Source organism: Pinus tabuliformis, chromosome X (genome assembly GCF_031772625.1).
Source record: "Pinus tabuliformis cultivar Carrire ecotype Pingquan chromosome X, CPIR1, whole genome shotgun sequence".
In the NCBI taxonomy this organism is placed as follows: domain Eukaryota; kingdom Viridiplantae; phylum Streptophyta; class Pinopsida; order Pinales; family Pinaceae; genus Pinus; species Pinus tabuliformis.
In genome coordinates this window covers 1,579,077,201-1,579,103,250 of record NC_142308.1, presented here as the reverse complement: position 1 = coordinate 1,579,103,250, position 26,050 = coordinate 1,579,077,201, and positions in this window count along the sequence as shown.

Genomic DNA, 26,050 nt, shown 5'->3' with positions numbered 1-26,050 from the left:
TTCACAAGATCAAAGTATATTGTTATGACAAGGCCATTAAGTGCTTAGATGACAATGTAGAAAAAAGAATCTTGCAAGGTAAGAAGAATGATACATCAGTTAGAATGGTTATAACTATGCAGGCGAAGCACAGTCACAGGAAAGGGAGTGTTTTATTTGCAGTACATATTCCCAGTGATAAAGATAAGAATGTTGAGAGTGCGTAAGTCTTCAAGAAGTGTATGGTTTTGCCGCAGTTTCGGGATGTGTTCCCAATAGAGATTTTAGTATTGTTGCTTCACAGGGAAGTGGAATTTTCTATTGAGTTGGTACCAAGAGTAACACCATCAACAACAAGTATCCATTGCCGAGGATCGATGATTTGTTTGACCAGTTGAAGGGAGCAGCAGTGTTCTTGAAGATTGATTTGAGATCTGGATATCAACAGGTACACATTAAAGAAGAGGAAATCTACAAGACTGCTTTCTGGACCAGGTATGGGCATTATGAGTTTGTTGTAGTTCCTTTTGGTTTGACTAATGCTCCAACTACTTTCATGTGCTTGATGAATAGTATGTTGCGTCCTTATCTGGAAAAGTTTGTTATTGTATTCATTAATGATATATTGGTATATTCTAAGAATGAGGAAGAGCATGTCGAACACTTACCAATAATATTGATATTATTAAGAGAGCATCAGTTGTATCCCAATCTTAGTAAATGCAGTTTCTTTTAGACAAAGGTACATTACCTGGGACATTTTGTTTCTAAGGAATACATAGCAGTGGATCTGGAAAATATAATAACTATCATGGAATGGGAAGCTCCTAGGAATGTGGATGAGATCAAATAATTCATGGGCTTAGTAGGTTACTGCAGGAGGTTCATCAGGAACTTCTCACGGGTTTCCTATCCTATCACATCACTACAGAAAAAAGTGAAGAAATTTGAATGGACAAAGGAATGAGCAACAAGTTTTGAGCAGTTGAAGTAGTTGTTGACAAATGCTCCAGTTCTCAAGATTGTAGACCCAGATAAAGAGTTTGTTGTGTGTACAAATTCTTGCAAGAGAGGACTTGGTGGAGTCTTGATGCATGAGGGACAGGTGGTGTGTTACGAGTAAAGGAAATTGAATGAGCACGAGCAGAACTATGTGATGTATGATCTTGAGTTGGCAAAGATCATCCATGCATTGAAGATGTGGAGGCATTATCTTCTGGGCAGAAGGTTTGTATTGACGAGCGACGACAATGGGTTGAGATATTTATTTGACCAACCGAATCTGAATGTCAGGCAGGCTAGGTGGTTGGCAATGATCAGTGAGTTTGAATTTAAGATCAGGTACATTAAAGGAAAAGAGAACATGGTTGCAAATGCTCTTAGTAGAAGAGTACGGGTAAATCATATAACAACTATGAGTTCATATGGGATAGATTTACAGGATCAAATATTGCAGGCATGACAACAAGATGACATGTATAGGGAGCTTAGGCACAAGTTACAACAACAAGGTAGATGTGATCAAGATGTGGATTATCATCTCACAACGAATGGTTTGGTTAGATTTAGGGACAAGATCTATGTGTTATACAACAATGAACACAAGAAGTTTATCTCGATGGAATTCATGTTAAGCCATATTCAAGTCATTCAGGATATCTGAAGACATTGACAATGGTGAAGAAGTTCTACTATTGGCCAAATTTGAAGAAGGAAGTGGTAGAGTTTGTGGCTATATGTTTGGATTGTCAACATGTAAAAGCAAAGTACAAGCATCCAGGTGGTCTAATACAACCGATTCTAATTCCAAAGTAGAAATGGGAGGTAATTTCCATGGATTTCATTACAGGTTTGCCGAGGACATCTAGACAACATGATTTTATTATGGTTGTGGTTGACAAGTTGACAAAGGTAGCACACTTCATTCCAGTGAAGTCTACTTATTCAACTAATGATGTAGCACATGTCTTCACTAGAGACATAATGAGATTGCATGGTGTTATGAAGAAGTTGTGTCAGGCAGAGATGCTAAGTTCACTTCCAGGTTTTGGAAAGAGTTATTTGTAGGTTTGGGTACAGAGTTGGACTTTGAGTACAGAGTTAGTACAACTTACCAACCGCAGACAAAGAGGGTCAATAGTATTTTGGAGGACATGTTAAGAATGTATGTTATGCACCAACAATAAAGGTGGGGTGAGTATCTTCCACTGGTAGAGTTTGCTTACAACAATCTGTATCCGGAGCCATTGAGGATGAGTCTGTTTGGGGAAATTTATGGGCAGAGTTATAATAATCCCATCGGTTGGAGTGATCTAGTGAACAGGGTGTTGATAGGACCGAACATGTTGGCAGAGATGGAATAGGAAATGCAAGTTATCAAGTAAAATTGAAAGGCAACATAGGACATGCAGAATATTTATGAAAATTAGCACAAGGTATTTAGGGAGTTTCAGGTTGGGGAACATGTGTACTTGTTCATCAAGCCCGAGAAGAGCTCATTGAGGATTGGTTCATGTGCAAAGCCCGCACTTTGGTATTGTGGGCCTTTCGAGATCCTTGAGAGGATTGGACCAGTGGCCTATAGACTTGCATTGCCTATGAATGTGAAATTCCATGATGTTTTCCATGTTTCATTGTTTAAGAAATATGTGAAAGATGTTGATCATGTTATTGATTGGTTTGTATTTCAGGTGGATCAAGAAAGAGAATTTCAGTCGAAACCTCAGTGCATTTTGTAGCGAAAGATGCTCATGCTCCAAAACTGAGCAATCAAGAAAGTTAAAGTGCAATGGAAGCACTTTGGGCCCTATGAAGCTACATGGGAGATGGCTGATCAAATGTGGGCTATGTATCCTTCATTATTTTCCGGTGAAGGTAACCGAGTTTTGGTATATTTTCATATTTATGTATAGTTGTTATTGTAAATATTGCAATGAGTTATGTTATAAAGGTCCAGTAAGTGGTATGGATGTCATGTTGTTATGATTGTCATGTTGGTTTTGCTTTCCAACAGGTTCATTATAAATACTGCACCGAGCTAAGTTATAAAGCTCCATGGGAAATATGTTTTGGTTTTCAGTGGTCTTGCTGGTTGTAGGTGTCATAGAACATCGAGGACGGTGTTCCCCTAAGGGGGAGGGGTTTGTAACAACCCTGTGTTAAAAGTTCATGTAATAAAGTTAATAAAGGAAAAATAAGACAAAGGTCACGAGGCACATATTCCAAGCTGAATGTTGGGCAAAACATCCTAGTGGGTGTTCATTTGGTTTATTATGGCTAAGGGGAAATTGACAAAGGCAATGATGAAGGCTTTGAAAAGACAAAGAGGCATTAATTAACATTTTATTTATGAATCTAAACCCACCATCCGTAAACCCCGTAAAGCAAAGGTCACCAAGCCTCTAGATGGGGCCAAGAAGTAGAAATCAACCCCTACAGCTCACATTGTCGACCTCACCGTTCAAGAGCCCCAGTCCAACACCACCACACCCATCATCGAAGAGATTCCATCTTCCACATCAGTTGTGTCACCTAGCTCGCACAACCCATCCCCACACACTACATCTACATTCGCCACCCTCTCAGACACCATACCCTTTGGGACATTGTTGGGCATGAAGACAGACATGGAAGTTGATGCAATTATTTAGTCTACCATAGAAGTCCTGAGTGGAGGAGTCGGCACCGCCTCCATGATGTCACTATTACTAAATTTGGGCTCACTGTTGAATATAGGGCCCATCATTCCACAGTCACTCATTACCACTGTTGAGCCTGTCACACTACCATTTCATTTAGTTCCCCCTGTTGCATCACTCCCCATTTCCATCCAAACAACTCCTCCATTTGTAGAACTGTCACAACAAGCTACCTCACCTCATAGATACTTAGACAATTCTGTCGCTAGTGGGCAACCCCTGCACCATCCACCATGCAGTAGAATGATATTCAAAGCTGGTCCTCAGCCTAGTTGTTCAATTTTATTCAACAAGTCGCATAGACAGTCACAAAGCTACATAATGACCTCACTTCCGACCATAGGTAGCAGTAACAAAAAATTGTTGCACTCATAGCTATACGAGACCAGCTCCGCCAAGACAAGAAACAACTCCGAGAGAAGGTCGAAAATATCACCTCACGATTCCAAGCACTGTGGCCATCCATCTCTGATGTTGTAACTGATGCTCCAGAATATTTCTCAGCTTGTGCACTGGTCGAATGTTGCGACCACAGGCAAACTGCGTGCAATGGATTAATCACAACCAACTGAGAGCTCAGGAAAAACCTTGCTACTACAAGAAGTGCATTGTGAAACCCTACCGCAGAATATTCCAACAAGATTGAGCAAAGGGTTACTGTTGCAGCTGCTCTCAAGGACTCCATTTTCGAGGCAATGAATGATGCATACACCCTACTGCAGCAGGTTCGTGACTCGTGGAGAAGCCTGGAAAATAAGAATCATTCAGTGTACTCACTATAACAATAACTTAATCAGCTCCTCACTACTATCAAGAACACAAAGGACAAGGAGAAAAGGAAGCAGTTCCGAGCAGAAGTCACCACTCTGGAAGGTCACATCCAGCATATCGTAGCTGAGTCAGCCAGGACAAAACAGACACTTTGTTATCTCCGGTCCCCAGTGTAAGCACACATAAACACACGACAGGAGCTAAGTGATGGCATGGAGGTATATTGGGCTTCCTTATTAACGGCATGGCCAGCGCAACCAATGCCCAACACAAGGACTGAATTCCTCGCACAAGAAACTGCGATCACAGAGACCTGGAAAACGGAGCTCAATAACTACAATCAATTCCACCATGTGATTATTGCGGTTGTGCCTGAATTGGGGTCTTCGTTTAAAGAATCTAACCAAGAAGAAGTAGCAACAACACTAGGGGAAGCCCTAGCAGAAGAACCCATAGCAGCACCAGCAGAAGCGTCAACAACTTTGATGGCACCAAAGGAAGATTGACTAGGGGACAAGTCAATGAAACTTGGTCAGGACCTATTGGGGCCTTCGTCTTTGTGATATTTTGTAGAGAAAGAGACTACTAAAAAGTGGCATAAACGGTCATTGGGAACTTGCGGAGCTGACAGTCGAGGAAAGACACGAGACTGAAGGAAGACTAGTAGTTACAGAAGAGTGGCAAGAAGGAGTTGACAGTCAAGCGAGGAAAGAGCAGGAGAAGCCGAGGATGAAGACAACCGAGAAGGGGAAAAGGAACTGGTAGTTCGAGTTGGTGGAAGAAGATAAAAAGCAGAAAGGAGAGCAGAGAATGGGTTGGTTGGATATGTTGTGCTCCTCGTATTTCCATTCTTCCTGGGTTGCGAAGCTATGAGAACAGCTTCGTGGTTATATTTGTATGAGTTTGTATCCCGTCTGTAAGAGTTCTAATGTTGAGGAACAGGTTGTGAGCCTTATGTAATGTGCTTACTTTTATAGTAATGAAGAATATTGTTATGGGATTATAGTGTGTTCATTGTGTGTTATTTTGATTATTCAAAAAAATTATATATGCACCTATTTAGGTAGTCTCTTTGTTATAGCATGTATAGATTGTTGCGATCTGGTTGCTTTGAATGTTAAGTTACTATCCCTTGCTCTCTATCTTTTGATATGGTTTCCCTGATATCAGATTCCAACCCTCCTCTAACTTAGGTTGCAGCACACCTCAGGTGAGACTCCTTACCCATCCCGAGTAAGGTGAAAATGTCAGCGATGTGTAAGACTACAACAGAGCCTTGTTGGCCCGCTGTGCCCGAACCAGGGTCTTAACCTTGTTTCTATTTCTATGCCAACTCATAGACCAAGCTAGAGATGTGACTTGCACAGGAAGGAAATTTGATATCCAGAACTAGTCTAAGGAAATGTGTGAATTGCCTCAGAAGCATAGTTTGCAGGAAGTGTTGTTGCTCGGATGCAGTTTCAGTGAGCATCTCTGTTAATTCGCAAAGTAAATTTGGGCGTAGAATACTTTTAGCAAGGGTTCCAGTTACAGATGTGCACATGGAAGGAAGGGAAAAGAACATAGAGGATATTTCCATAGGGTTTCTGATTTTCAAGAAGGAGATCAGTGATTTCCAGTTACAGTAGGTCGTAGCAAACTTTCTAGTTCAACTAGTGCATACTTCAAGATATTAGTACATGTCCTAGATTTGGGAGAAGGACTTCCGTAAGGTAGAGAGAATTTCTCAATGGAAGAATAACAAGCAATGCAAGTTCCAGAGAAGGATTCCCAAAGGAAAGTGAGAGTAGATTTTCACATTCTGAAGGAAGTGCGAGTAGCAAAAGGAAGGCCGAGCAGGAAGGTGGAGGAGATTTCCAGCACTAGTCTCCATTTTATTTGAGCTTCGCATACATGGCCACAGTAGGACTTGGGGATCAGGAGAGACTTGACGACGCCTCTAATTTTGGTGTATGGAAGGCTTGGATGCAATTCATTTTGGATGAACATGGCCTAAAGGTGTTCGTGAGAAATGCCATGGCAAAGCCAACAGATCCACAATAGTTGGAAGCATTCAAGAAAGAGATGTCCAAAGCTAAGAGAATAGTCTTGGATGGTGTTCAAGATCATGTTGTCCTGCATGTTGCAGATAAATATATAGCAAAGAATATGTGGGATGTCGTCGTAAAGTTGTATGAGAATCCATCAGAGAATCACAAAATGATTCTCAAGGAGAATTTGAGGACCACTAGGATGCATAAGGGAAAAAGTGTTACATCTTATCTCACTAGACTTTAGAATGTCTAAGATGAGCTTGCAATCATTGGGGATAAACCATCTAATGATGAGCTAGTGCACACAACTCTAAGTGGGTTTTCCAAGGAGTGGCATACATTCGTCCAAGTTATTTATGGACGATACACATTGATGGGATGGGATCACTTATGGAGTGACTTCACTTAAGAGGAACTAAATAGTCGGCCTCTCAAAAGGTACTATCAGCAACAACAAAAATAAAGGACCGAAATTTGAGGAGGAAGAGGCAAATGTAGCCCTTGTAGGAAAAGGGAAGGTGAAGAAGGGTCCTAGTTAGGGACAGAACTCAAAGGGAGGCAAGAAGAAGAAAACAGCCTTGTCAGATGTAAAATGCTTCATATGTAGTGAGTTTGGCCACTACATCACCCAGTGTCCCAAAAGGAAGAAGGACAAGAAGGGGCAGGAGCAGACAACAGCCTCAGTAGAGATAGATGAGTTGACCTCTAGGTTGGAGGAGTTTGCACTAATACTAGTTATACCTCCATATGGAGGAGGAGCCTAATACTTAAGAGTGTCAGGATGAGTAGGGTGCAATGCGGAAGTAGTAAGAAGATCAGTTGGATCAGTTCCAGTTGTTTCAACAGATCCATAAACTATGCTACAGGGACCCACAGTATTCAATAGTAGGAATATTAGTGTCAACATGCACAGTCAAATCTTAAGGGACATTGTAGATCTAGTTGCAGTCAGATACTAGAGACATGTACAGACAATTGGGCGCAGTTAGATGCTAAGTAGACATAGCAGAGCTAGTTGTAGTCAAAGACTCAAAGGAGAGTTGCAGATCCATATGTAGGGACACAATAAATCTGTAGAGATAGGGTTTCTAGTTGTAGTTGTAGGAAAGTCGTGTGATTAGAGGAGGTAGTGTGAATTCCCCAATTGCAGGTTACATGTGTAGTTCCATCCACAGTGATATTATGTGATGGAGCTTCCATCTGAAAGAGATTTCCAAGTTTTATTTCATAGGGACATCAGGTGAGGTCAGACTCGCTATTTTAGTAGTGGCAACAACAATGTGAGGTAGATCAGAGTGCGCAATGTTGATGCACAATATTTTCTAGATTAACTTCTTCGTAGTGATTTCCAGTGACAGGGAGTTAGGTCAATGTAAGATGTGAATAAAGGAGGTGAAATAGATGTCAAACATCAGCAGCATGAATCTATCCAGATACAGGATGTAAAGGAGAGATGATGGGGAGAGAACATCTTCCTCGCTAAGAGGGAGTGTTATTTTATGGATTTTTTTTTATAGCATCAGACAGGTTTTCTATTCTCTAATGTGTCAGAGAGACTAAGGGACATGAGATCTCCAAAACCTAGAAAATGTTTCGAGAGAAACACTTAGAAACCTCTCAATTAAATCAACAATAATTAAAAATTTCCTAAGTCTAACTTAGGTAAATTGATTAATTAATTGGAATTAATTGTGGAAATTGAATTTTGCTCTAGAGACTTCCAGAAAGTGACTTGATGAAGTCTAAGATGATTTAAGCTAGTGATAACGATTAGATCTTGTTCGTTGATGCTCTGGCAAGTGATTATAATAGCAAGTAGATGGGAAGGAGATGGACATAGTTCTGAGAGCAAGTAAGCAAGGGCAGATTGAGCTACCCAGTTCACAACTTCAATGAGGGTGCAATTCGAGCCAGAGGGAGAGCATCGGAGAGAGGGAGTGGCAGAAAATTTTGGAGTAGGATTCCGAAGAGTTTTCGATCATTTCTCCAATGTCAAATTGGCAAAAGAGGAGGTTAATTTATCTTCAAAGAGGGTCACGGAAACCAGTGTGAATAGACAGAAACCCCAGTGTGAGTTGTCGAATGAGCCACATATCAGTAGCTAGAGACCAAATATATTTCTGAGAGGAGGTGAGAGTAGTTTCTAGTGACAAAGGTACGCAGGACAACTCACTTGGATCCAACTTCCAGGCAGTGTGTATTATTCAGAGCAAGCAATGTGAATCCCAGGTTGCAGTGTGAGTAGCCAGTGTGGGGTTCGAGTAGGCCAAAGGAGGTCAAGTCATTTAGCAGAGGAGATATGGGATCTCCAAATATTTTTCTAGCATATTTGTTGAAGGATTTACAGTTGGAAATCCAGATTATTGTATGTTGGAAATAATACTAAGAGGGGGGGTGAATCAGTGTTATCAAATCAATAAAACTTTTTTATTTCCATACTTAGATTCATATACGCTACTTCAGTTAATGGAACCCGCGTGTATACGCAACTGTGTCTAATGCAACTAGCGTATATCCAGAATACTTATGATTCAGTTAATCCATTAAATGTTGATCTTTAGTTAGTGCATCAGAACTTCATTATCCATATGAATAGTAAGCAAGTGCAGTAAAATAGAACAGATCATCACACACAAGAAGCACACATGAACACCGTGATATAAGGTGGAAACCCAATGTGGGTGAAAACCACCTGCTGCAATATCTCTCTATCTTCTTTCAATTAGAAACTTTTTTTTACAATGATTTTGTACTGGTGCAGTCCTTTACCAGTACGCAGGCTACAACCTGCAGAGGGCTACAACCCTCTCTCGTTTTCCAGACTCTCCTGGATGGGAGCTACAACCCCCTTAGCTCTTGTACTAGTTGATGTACTAGTATGTAGGCACCGGCCTACAATCTCCTTTCATCCTCCAGGGATCACATTTCATACATTTTCAGACTGGATACTCCTGAAGCACAACACTATAATCTGAAGGCCATGTTTCATCCAATTTTCATACTGGACCCATCAATATCATTGAAGCACAAAATCAATCAATACTAGCATCATCAATCTCTGAATCACTGAAACCCTGTCAACAACACAGTCACCAGAACACAGAGCAGACAATAGAACTCTGCAATAACAATCAGACCCAACTGCAACTTCAAATATCATACTTCATAATGTATACGCTACTACGATGAACAAAACCCGCGTACATACGCGCTTTCACCAAATCCAACCCGCGTACATACGCGCTTTCACCAAATCCAACCCGCATACAGATCTACATGACTTGCGGCTATTTCAAACTTAAGTTATACCCAGTTCAGAACATTACATGCGTCAGTATTCAAATCTAGAATAAGCATAATTAACCATATAGAGATAGTTCATTTCAAACCATTTGATCCTGATCTATCCTTAGATCTTGTTCTCCATCAACCGGTGAGATCCCTCCTTAGCTCAGATCAGGCAATGCATCATAACCCATATCCTGCATACTGGATCTCATACTTCATCAAATATTCAAGACTTTCTCCATGCCTTTGCCTAATGATATTCTTCTCCTTTTATAGTCTTAGGCCTTACTCAATACCATGCTCCAAAACCATAACAAATCAATACCGTGGACCCAATACTTGTGATCAACACTTCTGACGAGATACATGGTCCAAATACCAAGGACTTAATACCATGGACCAAACCCACTATCCGTGCCTTCCCTTGCATGAAAGTGCGTGTATACGCATACGCACCTTTTAATCGATGATCCCGCGTGTATACGCGACTTTGATAAGAGGAACCTGCGTATACCTTATTTTCTTCATTCTTTGTAGTCTGATCATCAACTCTTTGCTACTGACCTGCTGCACTATGATCTGTCATCTTTGTGATTTGCCATCAAGGACAACACTTGTCTCATAATTGCAACATATACTCTCAAATTTGTTGCATAATAACAAAATAAACCCTCATCTATTGCATCGGTTTTCCCTTTGGGGTTTTTCGAGGGACTTTTAGTCTAAAATACATTGGAGAAATTTTGAGGTCTAAAATGGGCCTCCTAAGAAAAATGTACAAGCAAAATAAACTTTATAAGAACCATTAGAATTCAAGATGATGATGTCAACCATGGGGGATGATTCAACATTTTTGGAGTAAAAAAGTAAAAATAATAAAATAATAAAACTACTTTTTCAACTCGTATTTTCAACTTATCTCCCTAAGGTTTTACTCAAATTTCAAGCGATAATACTCATTGGATGCAAAATTTAATTCATCATTCAAGCAATATGCATGTTGCATACTTTCGATGGACCCTACTACACAAAAAATGAAAAATAAATGAAAAAATGTAATTGCAATCACGGTTTTTCATGTATTTCTCATTTTTTCGTGTAGCGAGGTCCATCGAAAGTATGCAACATGGGTACTCTTTGGATTACGAATCAAATTATGCATCCAATGAGTGTTCCCTCTCGAAATTTTAGTAAACACATAGGGAGAGAAGTTGAAAAAAAATAGTTTTTTTCTTTTTTCCCTCTAAAATTTGATGATGTAATCTAATCTTATTTTATTATTTCCACTATTATTTTATAATTTCCTTAGGGGCCCATTTTAGACCTAAAAATTAATCTAATGTTGGTGTCAAATTTTTATGTGTGTGCATATATTTCTAAGTTCCTTATTTTACTTCCATAGCGTTTTTAATTTGTGAAGAATGCATAAGTGAATAATTTGGTATTTGTCATAAACAAATAAATTGGTAATCAATTAGGAGAATAATATTCAGTTGGTGCATTCATGGAAATTTTCACATGATATCAGAGAATTGTTGATCAAATCAGAGGCTCTGAGGTGAAATATTAAGAGATTGTGTAGTTTCAGAGGGAGATCTGAAGCATGAGGCTTAAACCTGCACATGTCAAGCCAGGGGTGAAAATTGTAGAGGCAGGAAATTGGATTTCTAAATCCAGTTAGAGGAAAAGTGTGAATTGCCTCAGAAGCAAAGTTTGCAAGCAGTGTGGTTGTCGGGAAGCAGTTCTAGTGAGCAGATCAAGTGATTTGTAGAGTATATCTAAGCATCGAAGATTTGCAACAAGGGTTGCAGTGGCAAATGTGCATAGGGAAGGAAAAGAATAGCACACAGAGGAGATTTCCATAGGGTTTTTTATTTTCAGGAAGGAGATTCATGATTTCCAGATGCAGTACGCCATAGTACACTTGTTATTTCAGCCAATTTGTATTTTAGGAGCAGCAATACATGTGCCAAATTCCAGAGAAGAACTTTTAGAAGGTAGAGAGAGTTTCCTAGTGGAAGTATAGCACACAGTGTTAGTGTTGGAGAAGGGTTTCCAGAGGCAGGTGAGAGACAATTTGCGCATTCCAAAGGGAGTGTTAGTAGTAGAAGGAAGGTCGAGAAGGAAGGTGAAGGATATTTCCAGCACTAGTCTCCAATTTATTTGAGTTTCACAAACATGGCCACAACAGGACCCAGGTATCAAGACAAACTTAAAAGAGCCTCTAATTTGGTGTCTGGAAGGCCTAGATGCAATTCCTTTTGGATGAGCATGGCCTAAAGGAGTTCATGACAAATGTCGTAGTAGAGCCAACAGATCCACAACAATTGGAAACCTTCAAGAAATACATGGCCAAAGCTAAGAGAATGGTCTTGGATGCTGTTCGAGATCATGTTGTCCCACATGTTGTAAATTAAAATACAACAAAGGATATTGGGATGTCATCGTAAATTTGCATGAGAATCTATCAAAGAATCACAAAATGATTCTCAAGGAGAAGTTGAGGACCACTAGGATGCAGAAGGGTGAAAGTCTTACATCCTATCTCACTAAACTTAAAAATGTATGAGATGAGATTGCAGTGGTTGGGGAGAAACCATCTAATGATGAGATGATGTGCACAACTCTAAATGGGTTTTTCAAATAAAGGCATTAACTCGTCCAAGTTATTTCTAGGTGAGACACACTTCCAGGATGGGATTGCCTATGGAGTGACTTCACTAAGGAGGATCTAAGACTCAGCCTTATAGAAGGTACTATCAGCAACAACAACAACAACAAAGGACCGAAAGTTGAGGAGGAGGAAGAGGAAAACACAACCCTTGTAGGAAAAGGGAAGGAGAAGAAGGGTCCTAGTCAGGGATAGAACTCAAAGGGAGGCGAGAAGAAGAAAAAGGACATGTCGAAGGTCATATGCTTCAAATGTGGTGAAATTTTCCACTACGTCACACAATGTCCCAAAAGGAAGAAGGAAAAGAAGGGGCAGGTTGCAGACAACAACCTCAGTAGAGATAGATGAGTTTACCTCCAGGTTGGAGGATTTTTCATTAATAGCAGCTATACATCCAGATGGAGGAGGAGATTGATACTTAAGAGTGTCAGGATGGGCAACGTCCAGTGTAGAAGTAGCAAGGAGAATGGTTGGATCAGTTCTAGTTGTTGCAGTAGGACCATCACCTATGCTACAACGACCCACAGTATTTAGTATCAGGAAGATTAGTGTTAGCAAACACAGTTAGATCTTGAGGGATAGTGCAAAGCTAGTTGCAGTCGGATACTAGAGAGGCGTAGAAATAGTTGGGTGTACTCAAATGCTTAGTAGACAGAGTAGAGCTAGTTGTAGTTAGAGACTCAAGGGACAGTTGCAGAGCTAGTTGCAAGGACAAAGTAGATTTGTAGAGATCGGGTTTCTAGTTGCAAGAAATTTGTGTGATTAAAGGAGGCAGTGTGACTTGTCCAGTTGCAGGAGGTGCAGTTCCAGCAGAGTGGGATTCTGTGAGAGAGTTTCCATCTAGGAGATATTTCCTAGTTCTATTTCAGAAGGAGATTAGGTGAGATTAATAGGAGAGTTTCCACTTGCATCTCCTCCTAATCTTCAGGCAATGCATATACCTCACCTAATCTCTAGGAAATGCATATATCTCACTTTCTCCTAATCCCCAGGAAATGCATATATCCAAAGCAAGCAATGTAAATTCCAAACTGCAGTGTGAGTAGCCAGTTTGGGGTTCGAGCAGGATAGAGGAGGCCAAGTTGTTTAGAAGAGGAAATCTGGGATCTATAGATATTTTACCAGTATATTTGTCGAAGGATTGCTAGATGGGCATCTAGATTATTGTACTCTCAAATTCGTTACATAACAATAAAATAAATCCTTATCTGTTGCACCGGTTTTCCTTTCGAGAGTTTTTTGGGGACTTTTAGTCCAAAATATTGGTGTCAAATTTTTATGTGTATGCATCTATTTCTCAATTCCTTATTTTACTTTTGTAACATATTTTATTTGTAAAGAATGCATCAGTGAATTAATTGGTATTTGTCGTAAACAAATAAACTGCTAATGAGTTTGGAGAATAATATCTAGTTGGTGTATTTGTGGAAATTTTCACAAGGGGAAGGGATGACACTGGCAAGCCATGGTAGTCAACTTGTAAACAAGCCAATAAAATCCTATTTCATTTCGAAACGTATATTTAAAAACAAAGTGAGACAAAGCAAGTCCAGGGTTGACCAGCCCCTCATATATACATACATTATGATTTGTAGAGACAAGAATGGGACTGGCATTTTCTTTGACTGTTGATACATAAGGCTTATTTATACTGGTGAACAGAGAATAGAACATAGTGAAACATATTCAAAACAATTGCAAATGATTTTAAAAAGGCATGAAATAGCCAAAGGATCGAACAACCTAATAAGGCAAGAGAACAATTCAAACCTGAGTATACAAAATTGTATCAACATGGTCAAGTATTTGAATGTATAGTGAAAAAAAAGCTTGCTTTTGAGATTACGGGTGAGAACTCTAGACAGTAACAAGCCTTTGTTACCTTTTGAGATTACGAATGAGAACTCTAGAGAGTGACGAGACTTTGTTATTGAATAAGGTAAGGAAAAAATATTCAAATATATTCAACCAGACTATGACATAAACCACCACATTTTAGGTTGAACACATCTATACCAATGCAAAATAAAACCAAAGCGGGAACAGAGTGCATGCAAAAGAAAAACTCAGTCAATGTTCTATTTGTTGATGAAGAAAACCATTAAAGCATACCTGGAAAATAACATGCTCCCGGAGGAATTTTTAGTTGTTCAGCCGCAGGATTCAGACTTCTTTTTTATTTCGCTTCTCCAACCCACAATAGAATTTCACCCAAGTCTTGTTATAGAGTGACCGAACACACAAAAACGAAAGGAGGGTAAACTTCCAAAAGTTTGCAGATGGAATGAAAAGGCCAAGGTGGTGGTTGTAATGGGAAGTAAATGCTGTTGAGATTTTCTGTTTTGCATAAGATAGGCAAAATCTCAGTAGATGACAATAATAGGAATCAGTTCTTAGATTAGCTCCAGGTTGTTGGGAGATGATTAATGCCTCCTATATTTGATGAAAGTGAGTTAATGAAGTTGTTAGATTCCCTTTGCTATAAAACAGGCAACCATTCGGATTGTTTGCTAAGAGGGTGAGAGTTTGTGAGGATTGAATTATGTAATCTCCTGTTTGATTAATAAGATTGTCGATGCTATGTTGTGTGGACGTAGCCCAGATTGGTTGGGTGAACCACATTAATTCCTGTGTCTTTATGTGCTTGATTTATCTACTGTGTATTTGATTTAAATTGTTGTGCATCTGATCTCCAGCAAGTGGTATCAGAGCAGTTGGAGGTGGAGCCTGTGCTGGAGGTGGAGCGCAAAGGCGTGGAGGTGCTGGTGCTGAGAGGATTCTCTGCGTGCGTGCGTGGTGGATTAAAGACTGGCTGATGCTGGAGTCTTCTCTTAAGTAAACGTTGCCTGATGCTGGAGTCCTGCGTGTGGAAGCTTGTTGTTCAAACTGCGTGGAGAACTCCTGTCCGCCTGCATGGAGAATGCTGAGTTTGCTGGTGGAGGTAACTTCAGTTTTGAAATATAGATTGCATCAAAAAAAACACTGCGCGTGTTGGTATATTTTTTTTTGGTGTGTATGTTTTTTGGTGCGGTGACCATATGAAACATTGTGCGCTGAAAAAATAAAATATTAAAAAACAATACTACCAATGGAGCAGCACAGGACAGTTATTGAATTTTTGGTATAGTTTGAATTGGTATGTTTTTTGGTGCGGTGTGCGTATGAAACATTGTGCGCTGAAAAATAAAATATTAAAAAACAATACAACCAATGGAGCAGCACGGGACAGCTATTGAATTTTGGTATAGTTTTGAATTTATTAGCGCAGACAATTCAAACTACGTGCTGCTTAGGAGGCTCATAATAAACTCCAGATGGGTTCCTTATGCTGTCCTTTATGAGGATCAGTTAGGTGTTGTGTTGAGTTATGTACTGCGTTGAAATATGTTCATGCGCTGATATATGTTCTGCGTTGACATCTTTTTCTTTTGTGTATGAATTCAATAGCTGATGACAGTTATTGATATCATAAAAACTGTGCCATGAATTTCTGAAGTATGTGAACGTATGGTACAACGGACAGATATTTGTTTGTTTTTTTTAAAGCAAAGGCACTTAAGGCATAGGCAGTTTTTTTTTAATTGCTGGTATTTAAAAGTTGGGTTTTGGAGGTTATTGTGTTTTTTGCTGATACAAAATGGCGAAAACTCAAAGTGCCCGGTTTGAAATTGAGAAGTTTAATGGCAAGAATAATTTCGAGATCTGGAAGGTGAAAATGTACGATTTGCTTGTCCAACATGGTGTGGCAAAGGTGTTGTTGGGAAAATCCAAACAGCCTTACAACATCACAGATAATGAGTGGGCCGAGATGGATGAAAGAGCGATAAGTGCTATTCGACTGTGTCTAGCTGATGATGTCTTGTTTAATATCGTGTCAGAGACAACAGCTGCTGGTTTGTGGATGACACTGGAGAAACTGTACATGACCAAATCCTTAACCAATAGGATTCTCCTGAAGCGACAGTTGTACAGTTTGCGAATGAAGGAAGGTACATCGATTGCTGATCGTTTAAATGCTTTTAATACTCTTCTTGTGCAATTACAAAGTATAGAAGTAAAAATTCAATCCGAGGATAAATCTATTACTTTATTATGCTCGTTGCCCGAATCATGGGATCATTTTGTTACTTCTATAAGTCTTAGTTCATTAGAAACTATTGAGTTTGATGATGTAGTTGCATCCTTATTATCGGAAGAAACAAGGAGAAGGTCGCATTCCAAAACCTCTACATCAGAAGCTATGATGGTTAGAGGTCGTTCGAAAGAAAGACACTCCAGGAGGCCGAGCGACTCACGTTCAAAGTCGAAAGGGAAGAAGAGTAAGCTAAAGTGTTGGTTTTGTGGCAAATCAGGGCATTTAAAGAAGGACTGTTGGAAGCGACAGCAAACTTCAAAAGCAGATTCTTCGACAGAGAAGGAGGCAAATACGACAGATACAGGTTCGGCATCTGGTTCAGGTATGAGTGATGAAGTATTATCAGTTAATGTGTCGAATCATGGTCAACATTGGTTGTTAGATTCTGGTGCATCAAACCACATGTGTATCCATAAAGAATGGTTTAAGACATATAAATCAATTGATGATGGTGTTGTGTACATGGGTAATGATGTAACATGTAATATTGTGGGCATTGGGAGCATACAACTGCAAATGTTTGATGGGACAACAAAAATATTAACTGATGTAAGGCATGTACCAGATTTAAGGAAAAATTTGATTTCATTAGGAGCACTTGATTCAAATGGATATAAAACTGTAAGTCAAGGTGGAGTAATGAAAATTTACAAAGGCATCTTACTAGTTATGAAAGCTAAGAAGGTAGGAAATCTATTTCAGTTAGAAAGAAGTACAGGGTCAGATTTTGTGTCTATGGTGTCTAAACATGACAGTAGTTCCATTCACTTATGGCATCAAAGATTGGGGCATATGGGTGAAAGAGGGTTGAAAATTTTGGCTGATCGAAAGTTACTTCCAAATCTAAAATATGGAAAGTTAGATTTTTGTAAGCATTGTCTGTTTGGAAAACAAAGTAAACAAAAGTTTAAAACAGGCAAACATACTAGTAAAGGCATACTTGATTATATCCATTCAGATGTGTGGGGTCCAGCTCCTACAACTTCATATGGTGGTTCGTCTTATTTTGTATCATTCATTGATGACTTTTCTAGGAAAGTGTGGGTCTACATGTTGAAAAGGAAGTCTGATGTTTTTTCAGTTTTCAAGCAGTTTAGAGCATTGGTAGAAAACAGCACTGGTAGAACAATAAAATGTTTAAGAACTGACAATGGTGGTGAGTTTACTTCCAAGGAGTTCGACAGCTATTGCAAGGATGCAGGGATCGAGGGACATAAGACCACGGTTTATACTCCTCAGCAGAATGGAGTTGCTGAACGCATGAACAGGACTCTTCTAGAGAGAGCAAGGAGTATGCTGAGTAACGTCGGGTTGCAAAAGGAGTTGTGGACGGAAGCGGTGGCAACAGCTTGTTATGTGATAAATCGATCTCCATCAACGGCGATAGGCTGCAAGATTCCGCAAGAGGTATGGAAAGCACACCCTTGTGATTATTCTAAACTCAGTGTTTGGTTGTGGTGCATATGCTCTAGTGCCTAAACATCAGCGAACTAAATTAGATCCAAAGTCTAAAAGGTATATCTTTGTTGGGTATGGTGTTGGAACAAAGGGATGTAGATTGTGGGATCCTACTACCCACAAAATCATCATCAACAGAGATGTGAAGTTTAATGAATCCTCTCTTGTACAGTTAGATGTAGATAGTAGATTGAAACAGGATGATGTATCTGACTTTCAGCACATTCAGTTTGATAGCATTTCTAATGATAGTCATGATGACCATAGTTCAGATACTAGTCATGAACAGGTTTCAGAACATGAACATGGTTCAGGTTTAGATCATGAACAGGTCTCAGATACTGATCGGCAAGAAGTTCCTACAGATGGTAGTCAGCCAATCGAGGAAGCGCCAGAAACATCCTTAAGGAGGTCGACAAGAATCAAACGGCCACCGAGAAGGTATGATGATTATGTCACTTATGTTGCATTTACTACTAATGACGATGAACCTCTGTGCTATCAGGAAGCAATAGAAGGTTCGAAGAGTGATAAGTGGAAAGCAGCGATGAAGGACGAAATGATGGCCTTGGGTAAGAACGGCACATGGGATCTGGTTGAGCTTCCGAAAGGCAGGAAAACTGTGGGGTGTAAATGGGTGTTCAAGCTGAAACGGGGTGTGAATGATACGGAAGACAGGTACAAAGCGCGGCTGGTTGCAAAAGGGTTTTCTTAGAAAGCCGGTATTGACTTTCATGAGATTTTTTCACCAGTGGTTAAAATTGTTTCAATTAGAATTGTGTTAGCATTAGTGGCTTTGCTTGATTTAGAGTTGCAGCAATTAGATGTTAAGACTGCATTTCTACATGGAGACTTAGATGAGGAAATATATATGGAACAACCGGAAGGGTTTGTTCAGCATCGCAATGAGAAATTTGTCTGCAGGCTCAAGAAGTCATTATATGGCCTGAAGCAGTCGCCTCGGTAGTGGTATAAGAAGTTTGATTCTTTCATGTTGAGTCAGAAATATGTTAGAAGTGAATATGATCATTGTGTTTATTTTAAACAATTGAAAAATGGCATATTCATTATCTTAGTATTGTATGTTGACGATATGCTTTTAGCAAGCAAAAGCATAGAAGAAATCAACAGGTTGAAGGCTCAGATGGCAAGGACATTTGATATGAAAGATCTAGGAGCAGCAAGACAGATTTTGGGCATGGAGATTTTCAGACACAGAAGCAATGGTAAGCTATGGCTATCACAACAAAAGTATATTGAGAAAATACTTTTGAGATTTGGTATGAATAACGTGAAGCCTGTGTCAGTCCCTCTCGCTTCCCATTTCAAGCTTTCTTCGAGTTTATGTCCTAATTCAGATGAAGAAAAGGAATTTATGTCTCGAATTCCATATGCTAATGTAGTAGGGTGTTTAATGTATGCGATGGTGTGTACGCGACCAGATATTTCACATGCAGTTGGGGTTGTCAGCAGGTACATGGCAAATCCGGGTAAAGAACACTGGCCAGCAGTGAAATGGGTGCTTCGGTATTTGAGAGGCACAAGTAGTTATTGTATCACTTACAATAAGAGTAGTGAATTTGTTTGTGGATTTGTTGATTCCGATTTTGCAGGTGATTTGGATAAGAGAAGGTCAACTTCAGGGTATGTCTTTACTCTTGCAGGTGGAGCTATAAGTTGGATGTCAAAGCTACAGAACATTGTCGCTTTATCCACTACTGAAGCAGAATACATTGCTGCTTCGCATGCTTGCAAAGAGGCGATTTGGTTGAAAGGTTTGCTTGGTAAGTTTGGTAGGTTTCAGGACAACATCAGGTTACTTTGTGATAGTCAAAGTGCAATACATTTGGCTAAGAATCCGGCCTATCATAGTAAATCAAAGCATATTCCAATTAAATACCATTTTGTAAGACATGTTATCACTGAAAGGGGAGTCTCTCTTGAAAAGGTGCATACAAAGGAAAATTGTGCAGACATGTTCACGAAACCAGTTTTGTTAGAGAAGCTACGTTGGTGTTTGGCTTCTCTTGGCTTGCAGAAAAGATAAAATAATAATAATAGGGCATCAGGCTAATTGTTGTCAAGGTGGAGATTGTTGAGATTTTCTGTTTTGCATAAGATAGGAAAAATCTCAGTAGATGACAACAATAGGAATCAGTTCCTAGATTAGCTCCAGGTTGTTGGGAGATGATTAATGCCTCCTATATTTGATGAAAGTGAGTTAATGAAGTTGTTAGATTCCCTTTGCTATAAAACAGGCAACCATTCGGATTATTTGCTAAGAGGGTGAGATTTTGTGAGGATTGAATTATGTAATCTCCTGTTTGATTAATAAGATTGCCGATGCTATGTTGTGTGGACGTAGCCCAGATTGGTTGGGTGAACCACGTTAATTCCTGTGTCTTTATGTGCTTGATTTATCTGTTGTGTATTTGATTTAAATTGTTGTGCATCTGATCTCCAACAAATGCAACATCAAAATGCAGAATAGAAAAGGTGGCATAGTCGTGGGTTGCCAAAAAAACAAACTAATACCCCCCATTCCAAATGTTCTGCCATTCAAATATGATCCAATAACAATGTGCCACGAGAACAATGATGACTCAAAAATATAATGAGATTGTTGAAACGGAATGTTGCCAAAGCATGGAGGAGAGATTTAGTTGCAAATTAATGTTACATTGTGAGAGCCAATGTGGAGGCTAAATCACTATAGAGGCATAAGGGAGACTCCATGGGCCAACAGAACCGTCAGGAGAAGCCAACATAACTCGCCAAGTTGTCTCTCCACAGAACTCAGTTAATGACCATTAAATAACATAGCATATCAACCAAGATACGACCATATAAAACAGAGTGTCAAATCTTACGACTGATATTTACACATTGAATACAATACCTTAATACCAATGCATATAATTGTCACCCAAAACCTTTGAATGAAACAGATCCAACTTTAAGTCACATTAATATTCGATCGATTAAATGTACCAAATATTATTGCAATTGTCACCCAAAACCTTTGAATGAAACAGATCCAACTTTAAGTCACATTAATATTCGATCGATTAAATGTACCAAATATTATTGCAATGAACTAGCAAGCTCAACCATAATATGTATATACATGTACACCATACTCTTCATTGTAAGAGTTCTACGAAAAACCACCAATATTTAACACTTTGATTTATTTCTTTCATAATTTCGATGACCTCGTTTTAATATATATATATATATATATATATCATGAACCGGTATATCTAAGGCATTGTTTTGTGCATAAAACATTTGTTGTTTAGGTTTATAGATGTAGAATCTTATATATAAAACCTTCCATGTGCCATCATTTTTTACATTTCATACATATATATATATATATATATATATATATATTAGATATCATTCACAAGGCTCAAATTATTGTAGCTTAAAAGGTCTTCGACTTCTTAGATAGCATATGAATCATTTATATAGTTTTGGTAGAATATTTTGATAACCAGTGTCTTTTAGGTGACCCAAAACATGTATTGTCTTCAAAAACTTTGAGGATTCTTTTAGGCAAGGGTCCCACCTACTAGGCCAACTTTATTGAAACATTTTTAATGTGAACATGGGAGGATTAGTTAACAATAAGTAACCCAATGATATTTATCTACCTTAACACAACTTCGATAATTTTGCATCATGCACCAAATGGGATGTATTTGTAATTATCCTTTAATGAAAAATGCATCATTTGTCTTCCCAAAAAATACTAAAGCAAATGTCAAAAATAATAGGAAATATACCTAACTCCATAAAATTCTCAACCCTTAGAAATATCGCAATGGAAATGGAAAATATTTGTCTAAACGCTACTTCTTTACTAACAAAGCTTTATCCAAATAAAATTAACAACCACCAAGAATAGGACCCAACTAAATATCCAAAGATAGACTAAAATATCATTGTAATTGTTGGAAACATAATTGTTAGTGGTTATGTGAATTTGGAATATTCACTTGTGTGGAAGGAAAGAAGCCACAAGTGAAGTCGAAGAGTCATAAGGAGGCTAAGAAACATCTTGGAAGATGAAACCAATGGTCTCAAGATGTATTTGTGTATTATATTATTTAATAATACAACTCGCACTTATCTATCTCTGTCCATTTTTGTGGCTTCCAACGGTGGTATCAGAGCAGGTTCTTCCTCCTCATAAATGCCACTACCTTTGAAAAGAATGTCGAGCAATATCCATACCATCTGTCTTTGTTTTATGTGCATCTCTTCTCTATTTAGTTGCAGAAACACCTATTGCCACTTTGGCCATCCTGCCAACATTAAAATAAAGTTTCTCTATTCATGCACTCGTTCATATGCTCGATGCCCCTTCTTGTACATTTTCCTATATGCTTGATATCTGAAACTACGAAGAATAAAACAATAGCAGACTGAGGAGAAATGCCAATAAAGTGACCAAAAGCCTTCTTGTTCACCCTTGAACCTTCCAACAAGTTTCTGTTCCCTACCTGGAGCACAATGAACCATCTCACCTATAATGTAATGGAGATGAACCATCTCGCTTGATTTTCCAATCACTATTGTTGGGATCACGACAGATAGTCGTTTCTTCTTGTCGTAGCATGCTATCTCCTACTTTCAATTTTACCAAAAATTGAATGCCCCAAAAATTAACATTTGGTTGTCTTTCTGCTTTTATGTGTGGAACGTTCCTCATTGAATATTGCAACCAAATATTCGAGCAACGTTTTGAACAATAGGGAGGAAATGTATATCTTTTAGACGCAGTTAGAAACAATATCTTGGAAACCGTGTCTGTATTTCTGAATCTAACAAAAAGGGATTTGGCAAGGATTTCACTAGGTTTGATTTCGCTACCAAATCCCTATAGTAGGGCTCTTGGATGGAGATAGAAGCCATTTTGAAAATTCCCTCAACACAATGGGTGAAGCGCTGCATTTAATGGGCAAGGATTGAATATGGATGCAAGTGTTTTGTTCATGCGATGTTAGAAGAAATCATATGTGAATCAAGACTCTGGTTGTTTACACTTATCTTCATATGCTAAAACACAACAGTGTCTTATGATCTGGTGACACCATCGGAGGTCTCATCAGTATAAAGTGGCATTTCACTTGTTCCCATATGGCAGAGACATTTATGCCTACATTGTATATTCAATAACAGCGTTCCATACCACTGGGATTCTTCATTTTTCGAAGCTTCAAAAACTTACATTTGTGTGGCCTTTTTATAGCTTCCACTAGGACTTTTGATCTATTTTCTATCTGATTGTTTATTGCAACTAATGTAGAGAAGTAGAAACACAGATTGGCACATGCAGTGACATACAATGTCCAACACTTTGAACAGCAATGTACTCAAAGTATTGAAAACACCCTTTATTTATTTGGCATGAATTATTTGGAAAATGGCTCGAATTGATGAATTATTAGAGCTTATTGAATATTGTAACACACTCTATTGTCAACAATATAGTCACAATGGACAAATAACTCTCGTCGATGTTCGGATTTGTTTACAAAATGCATAGGACAAAATCAAGTTTCTTTAGCTTGAGTTATAGCTATAACGAAGTGTATACCAAAGGAATCAACGTTCTAAATTGGTACTTATTGAGAACATGTTTCTGTTTGGGATTGATTGCCATCAACAGCCAACACTTGATCATATCAATGACACATCAAGAGCATATTCAAACGAAGACGAAGTTTCGCTTGCACTTCCCAAGCCCGTCATTAGACCTTGGGAAGAAGTCATCAACAAGAAGCCTTATACGTGTCTCAAATACGAAAAGGAAGTGTCCTTCATCTTCCATACTATAAACCAATCAAGTTTTAGAGCACTAGGTTTCTTCAAGATAACTAACGTTCATTTGTTCCACATCCACTTCAAATTATCAAATTATCAAATGCAAACTTTGTGATCGAGTTCACCACATGAAATATCAATGTTTTGATCTTCGCCCTTGTGAGCATTGTGGAAAACATACTCATCATCCAAACAAAGATTTCAAACAAGGCCCCTGCAAGCACAAAGCTTCACCTTGGTTGGATCGCTTCTTGGTAATGGCCTTCTAACAACCAAGAAGATATATCGACCATACCACAAAGTTCACTCTCGAGTATTGACAAGACTTGCATTGGAGAGTTTTTCTTCTTCTTAGCTTGTATTTGACAAGGGGGAATTGATATTCAATTAGTAGTTTCAAAGTCACAAAGCAACCCTGAGCCACAACGAGAACCAAATCCAGCAACCTAAAGCTAAAGTCAACTTGAGCCAATCAAAATTGTAGTTAGAAACAAACCCATGTTACATGAGCATGAGTTGGTATGTGGTTAATTCAAAACCACTATTTGGTTTGTGGTCCTCCTTAACCCACCACTAAGTAGAAGACTTACTACTTCCGCTAGACAATGGTTCGTGGTTAACTTCAAACCACCATTTCAACAATTAGTGGTTATCTTTAAACCATCATCAAGGAGCACTTCCATTTCGAAAAAGACATCTCCTTCTAACCAAATCGAAATTGTTCCAAGAACTGCTTCAAGCCAAGTTCCAGAGTTGGTGGTCAACTTTAAACCCTCACCGATATAAGACATCCACTTCTACTAACCCATTTGGTTTGTGGTCTTTCTTAAACCACCATATTCAAAGGCATTCAACCATTGTCTATTATTTACTTTCATATTCCATTTCTCTTTTTGGACTCACATACAACCCTTCACATTAAGTGACGAAATGTTCGAAACATAATCATTAAAGATTATGTAAAAAATAAAATATTCACTTGAGTGGAAGGCGAAAAGCCACTAGTGAAGTTGAAGAGTTGCAACGAGTCCAAGAGACCTCTTGGAAGATGAAACCAAGGGTCTAAAAATGTTGTATATATTTGTATCATATTATTGAATAATGCAAATCACACTTATACCATTTTGTTGTCTTCGAGTGGTAATGCTAAGAATAAGAGACTTAACAAAAATAACATACAATAGACAAGTTAGTTCTAAGAGTAAAGTTAACACCAAAGGTAATGGCAAAAAGACACAGTTTATGGGTTCATGGAGGAGAAAAATAGGATTAAAGCCACGATAAGTACTATGTGGCCTCAACTTGTTAGCAAGGGATGACAAGTGACCCAATTAGCCTAAAGTGGCCTTTGGTCACACAGTTGTTGAAAACAAGAAGAGAACTAGGTAGATAGGCCAAGAGTTGTAAGTCCAAGACCCTATGCATTCAAAGTCAATAAGGAACGTGTTTGTTCTCACAACAAAAGCTTGTGGAGAAGGAAAAATGCAATTTTATGAGATAACTGGAGGCAAGAGCTTGAATTATTAACTCCATCCGTTTACACAAGATGATAAATTTAATTGTGTAAGAAACTTCAAAAAACCAAAGAAATTAAATAAGAAAGAATGGGACAAATTGGAAAGAACACTACATGTTTTGGACTATCAACTGGTATCAAAATATGTTTAAACCCAAAATATTTAGACAAGTTTTACCAATAAAATATTAATTTCAGTTGTAATCCAATTTTATTGTCAAATTGTTTTTTTTTATTTATTTTATCTTTTGTTGATGCTATTGCCCAATTTTATTGTTAAGACATTTAATGAATAAGACAAAATAATTATAGAGCCAGCAAAGCCAACATAAACTTCATATATATATATATATATATATATAATATTTTCAGTTTGTATATTTTTATATTTTATTAAAATAATAATAATAACCTAATGTTAAGGTCATGGATAAGCATGACACCAAATCGGTTTATGAGACCTTGTTTGTCAAACAAGGTGTCCACTTCTGCACAGTGATTTGACTGCTAAAGTTTACAAAGGTCTACAGACTCTAGCCCAAGATTTGCCCTCATGAAAAGAAGCACTACCCACAACCATAAATTAAATTAATTATGAAAAAAAAAAGTTAATAACTATTTTGGAATATAAAAATTGTTGTTTCCAAAAAGACAAGGTGTGAATCA